The sequence below is a fragment of the Apium graveolens genome, chromosome 5 (genome assembly GCF_009905375.1).
Source record: "Apium graveolens cultivar Ventura chromosome 5, ASM990537v1, whole genome shotgun sequence".
NCBI classification, from domain to species: Eukaryota; Viridiplantae; Streptophyta; class Magnoliopsida; order Apiales; family Apiaceae; genus Apium; species Apium graveolens.
The window spans coordinates 41,980,811-41,994,642 of NC_133651.1; the positions used below are offsets into that span (position 1 = coordinate 41,980,811).

The 13,832-nt window shown below is 40.4% G+C and overlaps 1 non-coding gene across 1 annotated transcript; it reads left to right on the plus strand.

Annotated features, from left to right (window-relative positions):
* The first annotated feature begins 12,002 nt into the window (after nt 1-12,002).
* Nucleotides 12,003-12,109, plus strand: LOC141662512 (small nucleolar RNA R71). The gene has a single exon (XR_012550624.1). It is a non-coding gene; the product is annotated as a small nucleolar RNA R71 (small nucleolar RNA).
* Nucleotides 12,110-13,832: the final 1,723 nt, after the last annotated feature.

Genomic DNA, 13,832 nt, shown 5'->3' on the forward strand with positions numbered 1-13,832 from the left:
ACCACAGCTCGACTTCTAAGCTGACTCTTTAAATTGGAACGTTTTTATCCACGCTCCTCAGATATGACAAATAATTACCACTTAATCACGTAATTATAATATCATCACATAACACGCACTTTACTTTCTTAATTACGATGCAAAATTCTCGGTCGTTACAGGATGCGTTAGAGACAAGGTGCTAGGGAACTGATTCGATTAAGAAGAACAGGAAGACAATACTCACTCAAGAGTATGAACACTTTGACTCAAAGTCTAATGAGTCATTGACTGATCTATATGACAGATTTGGTAAACTCTCTAATGATTTGTCACTGGTTGATAAGGAGTATGATCTTGAAGATTCAAACCTTAAATTCCTGTTAGCTCTTCCTGAAAGTTGGGATTTGAAGGCAACAATTATAAGAGACAACTATAATATTGATGAAACAACTCTTGATGAAATTTATGGGATGCTCAAGACTCATGAACTTGAGATGGAACAAAGAAGCAAGAGGAAAGGAGGAAAGTCAAGGAAAGTTGTTCTTAAGGCTGAAGAAGAATCCCCCAAGGCAGCTACCTCAAGGAAAGGCAAGGAAAAAGCGCTCATCACAAAATCTGATACTGAGTCATCAAGTTCTGATAGTAATGATGAATCAGAAACTGAAAGCTTGCCTGAGATGGATGCTGATGAAGAGATAATGAAGCTGTGCGCTCTTATGGTGAAAAGAATCACAAGGATTGCATACAGGAAGTTCAGGAAGGGAAAGAAGCTTTCCAGGAAAGGTGCAAGTTCTGATAAGAGGAATTTCAGAAAGTCTGAAGGCAAAGGAGGAAAGTCTGACAGAGGAGATTACACAAATGTCAAATGTTACAACTGTGGTGAGAAAGGCCACATATCTCCTGATTGCAAGAAAGTGAAGAGTGACAAAGGCAAGGCTCTTGTCACACAGAAGAAAAGCTGGACAGACACTTCAGATTCTGAAAGTGAGGAGAACTATGCCTTGATGGTAAATGCTGATATGGCAAATGCTGATAGCAGTTCTGATGCTGCTGAGTTAAAGGTACCTCAAACTACTTATGCCTTTCATACTGATGATATTAATGATTTGAGAAGATATCTTAAAACCATGTTCATTAGTTATAGAGATCAAACTTTAACATGTGAAAGATTAACTTCTGAAAATCTTGCTTGTAAAAAGAGGAATGATTATTTAGAAAAAGAGTTAGTCATGTTCCATCAAACTCAAAAAGATAGAGATGATGCTTTCTATGTTAGGGATGAAGTACTTAAAATGAATGAATCTCTAAAAACTGAGCTAGAAAAGGAAAGAGAGATTATCAAGACTTGGACTAACTCTGGCAGAACAACTCAGAATTTGTTAAGTAGTGGAAACTGGAAAGAGGGCTTAGGTTATGGAGATGATAAGAATGATAAAGGAACTGTAGAAATTAAGCCTATAGCTTTTAAACAAAAGCCAAAGTTAAAACCTGTTAAGTTTGTTGCTGTAAAGTCTGAAACTGAGAAATCAGAAGTTAAAGAGGAATTAACTTCTGACAAACTAAAACAGGAAAAGACAACTGAAGTTAACGTAGGCTTAATGATAAAGAAGTAGCTTAAGCATAAGCTGAAAGATGTTAAGAATGTAAACAAGGTACAATCACCTAGGAAAAATAGGAATGGAAAGGAAGGTGTGAATAAAAGCAATGATTATAAGCCTGTTCCTAATGCTCCTAGAAAAACATGTCATAACTGTGGAAGTTCTAACCATCTAGCTTCTTTTTGCAGGAAGAATACGAACATAAACTCCTTACCTTCAAAGTCAGGAGTTAAGAATCAGTCTGTTAGATATAAGCCACAAAATCCTTGTTTTCATTGTGGTAGTTTATGGCATTCCATTTATACTTGTAAGGAATATCATAGTTGGTACTATGATTATTATCAAATAAAACCTTCTTTAAAGAAAGTTAGCATTGTTCCTTCTAGTGTAAGTTCTGATACAAAGTCTGATAGTGTAAATGCTGATAAGAAAAATGTTAACATAAACCGTGATACAAAATCCACTGCAAATGTTAACAAACTTAATAAGGCCACAGGATCCAAGCAAGTCTGGGTCCTTAAAACTAATCATTAGTGGTCTTTATGATTGCAGGGCAACAGGAAAAACATCTTAGTTCTGGACAGTGGATGTTCAGGACATATGACTAGAAATAAAGCCCTGCTATCAGATTTTGTGGAGAAAGCTGGCCCAAGTGTTTCTTATGGAGATGGAAATATTGAAAAAATATTGGGATATGGCAATATCAGTCTTGGGAATGTCATCTTTAAAGAAGTAGCTCTGGTCTCAGGACTTAAACCCAATCTGTTGAGTGTTAGTCAAATCTGTGACAGAGGTTATCATGTGGATTTCTTTGAAGAACACTGTGAAGTTACAAGCAAATCTACAGGCAAAGTTGTTCTGAAAGGATACATGCATGGTAACATTTATGAAGCCAAGCTTTCAACAAGTACTGATGGTTCTACAATCTGTTTGATGAGTAGAGCATCAATTGAAGAAAGCTGGAACTGGCACAAGAAACTCTCTCATTTAAATTTCAACAATATAAATGAACTAGTCAAGAAAGATCTTGTGAGAGGACTGCCAAAGTCAGTATTTGCTCCAGATGGCCTTTGTGATTCTTGTTAGAAGGATAAACAAAGAAATCTTCATTCAAGAGCAAGACTGAATCATCAATTCTTGAGCCTTATCACCTACTACATGTTGATCTATTTGGTCCAGTGAATGTCATGTCTATTGCAAAGAAGAAATATGCTATGGTCATAGTGGATGAGTTCACCAGATACACATGGGTGTATTTCTTGCACACAAAAGGTGAAATTGCATCTATCTTGATTGATCATGTCAAGCAACTGGATAAATTGGTCAAAGATTCTGTGAAGATAATAAGAAGTGGTAATGGCACTGAGTTCAAGAATTTGACAATAGAAGAGTTCTACAAAGATGTTAGGGCGAAAACATGCACTAATATTCACGCAAGTATACGCGTTCGCAAGTAATATAGAATACTTTCTAGTTCGTTCCCTCAGAGACTCAGACTAAGTTATTGTCTAATTAAACTCACTCACCAATGTATGATTACTTCTCAATGTTAAGATAACACTTAAAATTTTTGATTAAATACTAACTATAATTAACTACTTAATTAACCACTTAACTAACACTTCAATTTATCAATAATAAAACACTCATGAGATCACAACTTCATTATTAATTCCTTCTATAGCCATTGTTATTACCTTTAGCATGTGACAGTGATGACATTAATCGAATAACATGAAACTGATAAAAGCCAACTTTCATTGTACTAATACCATTCTACCAAGCATCCACAATTAAGATAGAAGTTGAATAGTCATCAATTATGTTGAGTTCCTATATGTCTACAGAAATTGACAACACAACGATTTAAGCACAAGTTATCCCTTTTGATTACATAGGGCAAATAAAACTGTTAGAGTTACCCACTAATCATGCACAACGTACATGAACCTATGCTAGCATGGAAAGTTCTAAATCTCAAGATCCACTGTCGCTTCACAAGAGATTAACACCCTATCTTATATGTTCGCGACGCACATAAGACGAATACGCACAACCAATACTAGATATCATGCAATCATCACACACTAAAGTATTAAACAATTAACTAAAGAATTCCATAATAAATCCGTTACAACCCCATGATCACGATTAGCCCATAATAGAACTTATCGCCATCATGGGTTCATATGAAATCATGATAAACAACACAAGAAAATAATAACTAAACTAATTATATTAAAACAGAGTACGTCACAAGAGTAAATAAGTCAAAGCAAGAAAACTAGCATCCAACGTTACAACGAAACAAGAATCACAAGAAAATATGCTTCCTCTTCGCTGCAGTGTGCTAAATCGGTCTTCTTCCTTATCTCCTTCGCTTCTTGCGCAAAACACAATCTAAAACATAATCTCCTTCATATTCTCTATGAAAACGTCTCAAATCTACTTATATAATAGTCCCATAAAACTCAGATTACATAGAAGTTGGAAGCCAAACAGAAGTAGAAGTCTAAAATAATTTATCCTTTTCCCCGACCCTGCGCGGCCGCTCAGCATTTCTGCGCGGGCGCGCAAGGCTGCTGCGCGGCCGCTCAGCATTGCTGCGCGGGCGCGCAGGACCCTACTGGAAAAAATCCAGGTTTGCTCCGTTTCTTCGCCGTAATCTGCCCGTTCTTTTCCTCTCGCAATGGTGAACACATGCCAAGGCTTATTCTTGATGATTCCTCCTCCGAAATGCAACTAATACCCTGAAATGCATAAACACTAGAAAAACGCATCAAATACACAAAATACTTGATTTCAAGACACCAATTTAAGCCATTTTAAGACGTTCTAAGTGGTATAAAATGCCACTTATCACACCCCCAAACTTAAATCGATGCTTGTCCTCAAGCATCACAAACTCAAAAACAAATAAAAATATGCATGAATGCAATCTATATGAAAATGCAACGATCCCCCTTACTACAATTAACCAACCAAATTGTCACGTCTCAACGAATGCAGTTAGACACTAAAGATCAATAAACTCATGCAAACGGACATACAGCCAGAAACGTGGTGTGTGCAAATGCTTAACAGATATGCTTCGGAACTAGACCAATTACTATGACTAGACTATCCTCAAGGCAATCCTACGATTATACAAAGAATAAAAATTCTAGGCACAAAGTGATATACAACACTACAAGAACTCTTGAGCTTACTACGGAATCGTGCTTTTTATTTACAACTCAAATGTTTATTTGACCGTGCAATGAGTGAGGTCCATAAAAGACTTATACAATGGTATCCATGTAACGAGCGTTAGGTTAGCGGATCCCAGACTCTAAAAGCCTTAGGTCACTAGGCACAAAGTCCCCTAAGAACTTAATAACTCGAATACCAAAGAGCCCACTCTTGATCAATTATGCAATTTTTTTTTTCTTTTCTGAGCAAGTGCGTTTCGCTCCATCTTGCTCAACCCTAGACTACTCGCATAACATGCGAGCCGGCTACTAGCCATTTTACGCCTAGCCACCACTAGCAATAAATTCCATTTTTACTCCAATTTTTTCTCTTTTTTTTTCATGCCTTTACCACTAAGAACCTATTATCAAATTCTAAGCATAATAAATAGATTATCCTCGAAAATAATCAGATCATAACAACAATCTAGCCCTTAAGCATTCTCTAAGACTTAGTGAAAATACAAGTGCTTCTAGCATGCATATCAACCTACACAACTTAATATCACTTTAATGCTATCACTACACTCGCATCAATATCACAATTCAGTCGATAAATTATTGCAAAAGGGATCATGGTATATGCATGAGCTATATGATATGACAAACAAATAAAGCTATATAAAAAAAACTATATGGCAAAAATTATGCAACTATATGAACTAACTATCATGAATATGCAGCTATATGACACACACAAAATATTCCTTAACTACCACCCCCAAACTTAAAATCTTCACTGTCCCCAGTGAAGGTAGTAGAAAGGAACACAGGGTATACCTACTCGGAGTCATCATCATCATCACCCTCAGTGGGTGGAGTATCAGGCGGCGGGTATGTAGAGTCCTCACCAAAAACTGGCCACTAGATATCAGCTCCAAGGCCTCGAAAAGCAGTCCCTAACGCAAGGGTGAGCTCCTGAGCAAACCTGCTCTACATCTCATACATGGCATCCATCCGCCGTGAAAGCCTCCTATACTGGGCATCACCCATCCCAGCACCCTCCTGAGCTCTCGAAGAACCAGCCTCACCACGCCCTGGCCTAGCCATAGTAGCACCTCGTGCTGGACGTCCTCCTGGAAGATGATAACCCAGCCCATGCTCCTCAGGCTCACCACCGGTCCACTCCTGCATCCCATTCAGAGTGCCAGAATCTATCGGAGCTGCTGGCAACTGCAACTACTCATGAGCCGGCCAGTTCACTCCTACTGCTCGGCATAGCTTCGTAACCGTGGATGCAGAAGGGATGTTCATATGCTTTGCTCCCCTCAAAAACTTCAGAATTCCTTGGTAGATAAACTCACCAAGGTCCACATAGTATTCCACATTCGAAATTCCCCACAACAGCTGTGCTCTCTCAACTGTGACCTTGTGTGCATGTGAAGAAGGCAAAATATTAGCACATATAAATGCATTCCATGCACGGGCATACCTGTTCATGGCGATCACCGGAAAGTGACGATACTCATTATTGGCTGGACTGCGGTTCCAAACTGTGCCCGGTCGACAGAGAGTCGCACAAATCAAATCCAAGTCAAAATCCTCAGCAGTCTTTTCATTCCAGTTCTCCTCCTCGGGCTTCCTCTCTCGCTGTCCAATCACACGGCGAATCGCCGCAGGATGATAATCAACCGTCAGCCCACGGACTACAGAAAACCCATTCTTTTCAGCCTTCGCGTTCGCGTAGAACTCGCGAACAACGCTCATCGGTACTGCTTCGGGTGACTCACAAAAAGCTATCCACCCCTTCTCTGCAATCATGGGCAACAACTCACCATCCCTCCCTAATGGTAAAAACCCCCTCTCCTTCAGAATCGGCTTCCCCAACAGCCTAGTGTACTCCTCCTCCGCAGCTCTGTCATTTAACCGAGGCCTTGCAGCAGTACCCCTTGATGAATCAGCAGTAGGAACTGTGCTGCTGCTGTCAATAGTGCGTGCTCTCTTGGGTGCCATTGATTTGTGAATAAAAGTGTGTAAGAACTGATTTTTGATGTTTATAAGAGGGTTTAAGTGTAGGAAGTTTGTGGGAGATATGTAGGATAGGTGTATGTATATATAGGGTGTGGAGTAGGTTAAATTAGATTAGGAGTGGGGTTGAGGGATAAAATCATGGGGTAATGGGAAAAGAATTCGTGGGTTTATGGGATGTGATGGGTTATTGTGTTTTTTGTTTTTTGTTTTTTTTTTCTCTGAACTGTAAAAAAATTTCTTGAACTCGACCCCTGCGCGGCCGCTCAGCATTTCTGCGCGGGCGCGCAGCAAGCTGCGCGGCCGCTCAGCATAGCTGCGCGGGCGCGCAGAGGGTCTCTGGAAATTTTTTTTTTCAGCCCCTTTTTTCTGATTTTTTGTATTTTTGGATAGGTTATTAACTTCTAAGGGTTCCTGTAACAACAATTCATGGGTTGCCTCCCACGCAGCGCTTCTTTTTCGTCATTAGCTTAACGTTCCGTACCTTTCTCAAGTAGTCAACAAAATGGCACTAACCACCTCTCGGTTTGCCATGTCCCCATAGTAGTGCTTCAACCGCTGACCGTTAACCTTGAATGCTTGGTCCGAATCATTCTCAAAAATTTCCACCGCTCCATGTGGAAACACAGTTTTGACAATAAAAGGTCCAGACCACCTTGATTTCAACTTCCCAGGAAAAAGTCAGAGCCGAGAGTTGAATAACAGAACTTGTTGCCCTGGAACAAATAACTTAGGATGTAGCTTCCTATCGTGCCACCTCTTCACCTTTTCCTTATACATTTTGTTATTCTCGTACGCTTGCAGTCGAAATTCATCAAGTTCATTAAGCTGAAGCATTCTTTTCTTACCAGCTGCATCTAAATCCAGGTTCAATTTCTTCAATGCCCAGTAGGCCTTATGCTCAAGCTCCGCCGGTAGATGACATCCCTTACCGTACACCAACTGAAACGGTGACATCCCAAGTGGAGTTTTGTATGCTGTTCTGTAAGCCCAAACAGCTTCATCGAGCTTTAAAGACCAATCCTTCCTTGACGGACAAACAACCTTCTCTAGAATGCGCTTTATCTCTCTGTTAGACACTTTCGCTTGACCATTTGTTTGCGGATGATAGGCAGTAGCTACTCGATGATTCACATTATAATGCTGCATCATAGAAGTGAACTTACGGTTGCAAAAATGCAATCCTTCATCACTTATGATTACCCGAGGCGTTCCAAACCTTGTGAAAATTTGCTTATGAATAAAATTTAGTACTACCTTTGCATCATTTGTCGGTAAAGCTTTAACTTCGACCCATTTTGAGACATAATCGACTGCCAGCAAGATGTACTGATTATTGCAAGACGAGATAAAAGGCCCCATGAAATCGATTCCCCACACATCAAAGACCTCGCCTTCAAGCATCACATTTAATGGCATTTCATCCTTCCTTGACAAATTTCCCACTCTTTGGCAACGATCACACCTTAAAACAAACTGATGAGCATCCTTGAACAAAGTAGGCCAGAAAAAACCTGCTTGCAGAATACGAGCTGCCGTCTTCTCACCTCCATAGTGTCCACCATAAACCGTGGAATGGCAGTCTCGTAATATCCCCTCCGTCTCACAGAACGGGATACATCTCCTGATGATCTGGTCAGCTCCCTGTCTAAACAAATATGGTTCATCCCACATATACCACTTCACCTCATACAGAAACTTCTTCTTTTGAGCGGATGTCAAATTAAGCGGCATTATATTGCTGACAAGATAGTTTACAATATCTGCAAACCATGGTTCTTCCTCCTGAATTGCAAACAACTGCTCATCCGGAAAAGATTCATTGATTAACGTCCTATCTTGTGAAGTAGAATCGGGATTCTCCAACCTGGAGAGATGGTCAGCTACTTGATTCTCAGTACCTTTTCTATCTTTGATCTCTAACTCAAATTCTTGAAGTAAAAGCACCCAACGAAAGAGTCTCGGCTTTGAATCCTTCTTAGAAACCAGATAGCGAATAGCTGCATGATCAGTGAATACTGTCACTTTCGTACCAAGCAGATAAGATCGAAATTTCTCAAAGCCAAAGACTATAGCCAAAAGCTCCTTCTCAGTAGTGGTGTAGTTCAATTGGGCCCCATTTAAAGTCTTACTCGCATAGTAGACCACATGGAAGAGATTTTTCTTGCGCTGTCCCAGAACTGCACCTACCACATAATCACTCGCATCACACATCATCTCAAACAGTTCTGTCCAATCTGGTGCTGTAATAACTGGTGCAGTGATCAAACTCTTCTTGAGAGTCTCGAATGCTGCCAAACATTCATCATCAAATTTGAAAGGCACATCTTTCTCAAGCAAATTGCACAATGGCTTAGATATCTTTGAAAAGTCCTTGATGAATCGCCGATAAAAACCCGCATGACCGAGAAAACTACGGATTCCTTTCACAGAATTGGGTGGGGGAAGATTTTCAATGACTCCCACCTTGGCCTTGTCCACCTCCAGACCTTTGCTAGAGACCTTATGCCCAAGGATAATGCCTTCACGCACCATAAAATGACATTTCTCCCAATTAAGCACCAAATTAGTTTCCACGCATCTTTTGAGTACGGCGCGCAGATTATTCAAACATTCATCATATGAGTGTCCAAAGACGGAGAAGTCATCCATGAACACTTCGACGTTATTTCCAATCATGTCAGAGAATATAGCCATCATACATCTCTGAAAGGTGGCCGGGGTGCCACATAACCCAAACGAAACTCTACGAAAAGAAAATGTGCCAAATGGACAAGTGAAGGTAGTCTTTTCCTGATCCTCTGGTGCAATACAAATCTGATTATACCCGGAATAACCATCCAGAAGACAAAAATACTCATGTCCCGCCAATCTGTCAAGCATTTGATCAATGAATGGGAGAGGGAAGTGATCCTTCCTTGTGGCTTTGTTCAATTTTCTATAATCCATGCATACTCTCCATCCTGTAACTGTTCGAGTAGGGATGAGCTCATTCTTTTCATTTGCGACCACAGTGATACCTCCTTTCTTAGGTACACATTGCACGAGGCTCACCCACGAGCTGTCAGAAATAGGATAAATGATGCCTGCATCTAGCCATTTCAGAATTTCTTTCTTCACCACCTCCTTCATGATGGGATCCAGTCTTCGTTGCTGTTCCACAGTTGGCTTACTACCTTCCTCTAGCAGAATTTTATGCATACAATATGAAGGACTTATCCCCTTGATGTCTGCTATGGTCCATCCTATAGCCGATTTGAATTCTCTCAAAATCCTTAAGAGCTTGTCTTCCTCACTACCTGAAAGGTCAGCTGAAATAATAACAGGTAACGTAGATGAATCACCTAAAAAAGCATACCTCAAGTGTTCAGGTAATGGTTTGAGCTCTAAGGTAGGTGCTTCCTCTATTGATGGTTTGAGCTTTCCTTCAGCGTTCTTGAGGTCAGAAGTACCAAGAGATTCAAATGGTATGTCCAGCTTTCGCTTCCATGGAGAAGCGTTCAGATATTGTAATTGCTCGTTGCTATCTTCATCATCGCTGTCAAAATCCCCCACTAAGGCCTTTTCCAATGCATCAGACATTAGCATGTGATCGAGTTCCGAAGTAACCGCAGAATCAATCACATCCACTTTTAAGCACTCCTCATCTTCTGTAGGGAATTTCATTGCCTTGAATACGTTGAAGGTCACATCCTGATCTTGGACCCGCATAGTAAGTTCCCCTTTTTGCACATCTATCAAGGTACGGCCAGTAGCCAAGAAGGGCCTCCCCAAGATTATGGGAATCTTCTTATCTTCCTCAAAATCCAGAATAACAAAATCAGCAGGAAAGAAGAGCTTATCCACCTTGACGAGCACATCCTCAACTATGCCCCTTGGGTAAGTAATGGAACGGTCAGCCAATTGTAGCGACATGTATGTGGGTTTTGGATCAGGCAGATCCAGCTTTTTAAAGATCGACAACGACATCAGATTAATGCTTGCTCCCAAATCACAAAGGCACTTGTCAAAAGTTAGATTGCCAATGGTGCAAGGAATGGTGAAGCTTCCTGGATCTTTCAGTTTTGGTGGTAACTTTTGTTGCAGAACCGCGCTGCATTCTTCCGTGAGAGCAACGGTTTCAAGGTCATCCAGTTTCACCTTCCTTGAAAGAATAGTCTTCATAAACTTCGCATAACTAGGCATTTGTTCCAGCGCCTCAGCGAAAGGTATATTGATGTGAAGTTTCTTGAACACCTCCAGAAACTTCCCGAACTGTCTATCCAGCTTTTGTTGCTGCAATCTCTTAGGAAAAGGTGGTGGAGGATAGAGCTGTTTCTCCCCTGTATTAGCCTCAGGCAGAGTGTGTTCAATAGTAGTCTTCCTTGGTTCCGCCGCTTTCTCCTTTTGCTTAGATTCTTCATCTCTAACTTCAGCTTCGACTTCTTTTGCCTTTTCAGCATCAGCTACTTTTCCAGACCTTAAGGTAATAGCCTTGACTTGCTCTTTAGCTTCCTTCCTGCCTGGTACTTCCGTGTCACTGGGAAGAGTGCCAGGTTGACGATTGAGCACTGCATTGGCTAATTGACCGATTTGATTTTCCAAGGTCTTGATAGAAACCGCCTGACTCTTGCACAACAGCTTAAGTTCCTCAAAATCAGCACTAGTAGGTGCAGCTGCACTTCCCTGTTGAGGATATGATTGCCTTGTAGCATACTGCTGTGGTTGCTGGAATCCAGGTGGGTTAAACTGTTTACTTACTCCTTGCTGATATGTTGGCTGAATAGCATTCTGATTATTCCCCCAGCTGAAATTTGGATGATTTCTGTTATTAGGATGATAGGTCACTGGCACAGGCTGCTATTGTCGCTGATAATTATTCACATACTGAACAGATTCGTTGACAAGAGAACACTGATCTGTAGCATGAGAACCTGCACAAAGCTCACAAACCATAGCTATTTGATTAACTCCATACGTAGCCAGAGAATCAACCTTCATTGATAGCGCTTGGAGCTGGGCTGCAATAGCGGTGGCTGCATCAACTTCCAGAATACCTGCGACCTTGCCTGACGTCATCCTCTGAGTTGGGTTTTGATGCTCATTTGCAGCCATTGTCTCGATAAGATTATACGCCTCAGTATAACTTTTAGCCCATAAGGCGCCTCCAGCTGCTGCATCGAGCATGGGCCGAGATTGGGCCCCCAAACCATTATAAAAACCAGTGATTACCATCCAATCCGGCATTCCATGATGTGGACATTTTCTCAACATTTCCTTGTAGCGTTCCCAAGCCTCGCACATAGATTCTGTAGGTTGCTGCGCAAACTGAGTAAGAGCACTCCTCATAGCAGCAGTCTTTGCCATGGGATAAAACTTCACCAGAAACTTTTGCGCAAGATCTTGCCACGTAGTGATGGACCCAGCTGGTTCAGAATGTAACCAGTCTTTAGCTTTATCCCTCAGTGAGAATGGGAAAAGCCTCAACTTGATAGCCTCATCAGTCACGCCATTATACTTAAAAGTGCTGCAGATCTCTACAAAATTCCTTATGTGCATGTTGGGGTCTTCAGTTGCCGCTCCTCCAAAAGAAACAGAATTCTGCACCATCTGAATAGTGCCCGGCTTGATTTCAAAGGTGTTAGCTTGAATAGCCGGATGAAGGATGCTTGACTGAATGTCATCAATTTTAGGCCGAGAAAAATCCATAAGAGCTGGATCAGCTTGAACAATACGATCTCCCATGTTTACTGGTTCTTTCTGCTCAGTTCCTGAATCCGAATCCTCAAAATCTAACTTCTTCGGAGTATCAAGAACTTCGTCTTTCTCCTCAGCTGTATCTAAGGTCCTCTTGCGAGCACGAGAACGAGTTTGCATAAACGCTTGCTAAAGTACCTGAAACACAATGGAAAAGAGTAAGCAACTACTACGTCCTAATCACTGAGTCCTAATGACCAATGATGGTAAGTACATAAACTAAACAAATACGCCGAGTCCCCGGCAGCGGCGCCAAAAACTTGTTAGGGCGAAAACATGCACTAATATTCACGCAAGTATACGCGTTCGTAAGTAATATAGAATACTTTCTAGTTCGTTCCCTCAGAGACTCAGACTAAGTTATTGTCTAATTAAACTCACTCACCAATGTATGATTACTTCTCAATGTTAAGATAACACTTAAAATTGTTGATTAAATACTAACTATAATTAACTACTTAATTAACCACTTAACTAACACTTCAATTTATCAATAATAAAACACTCATGAGATCACAACTTCATTATTAATTCCTTCTATAGCCATTGTTATTACCTTTAGCATGTGACAGTGATGACATTAATCGAATAACACGAAACTGATAAAAGCCAACTTTCATTGTACTAATACCATTCTACCAAGCATCCACAATTAAGATAGAAGTTGAATAGTCATCAATTATGTTGAGTTCCTATATGTCTACAGAAATTGACAACACAATGATTTAAGCACAAGTTATCCCTTTTGATTACATAGGGCAAATAAAACTGTTTGAGTTACCCACTAATCATGCACAACGTACATGAACCTATGCTAGCATGGCAAGTTCTAAATCTCAAGATCCACCGTCGCTTCACAAGAGATTAACACCCTATCTTATATGTTCGCGACGCACATAAGACGAATACGCACAACCAATACTAGATATCATGCAATCATCACACACTAAAGTATTAAACAATTAACTAAAGAATTCCATAATAAATCCGTTGCAACCCCATGATCACGATTAGCCCATAATAGAACTTATCGCCATCATAGGTTCATATGAAATCATGATAAACAACACAAGAAAATAATAACTAAACTAATTATATTAAAACAGAGTACGTCACAAGAGTAAATAAGTCAAAGCAAGAAAACTAGCATCCAACGTTACAACGAAACAAGAATCACAAGAAAATATGCTTCCTCTTCGCTGCAATGTGCTAAATCGGTCTTCTTCCTTATCTCCTTCGCTTCTTGGGCAAAACACAATCTAAAACATAATCTCCTTCATATTCTCTATGAAAACGTCTCAAATCTACTTATATAATA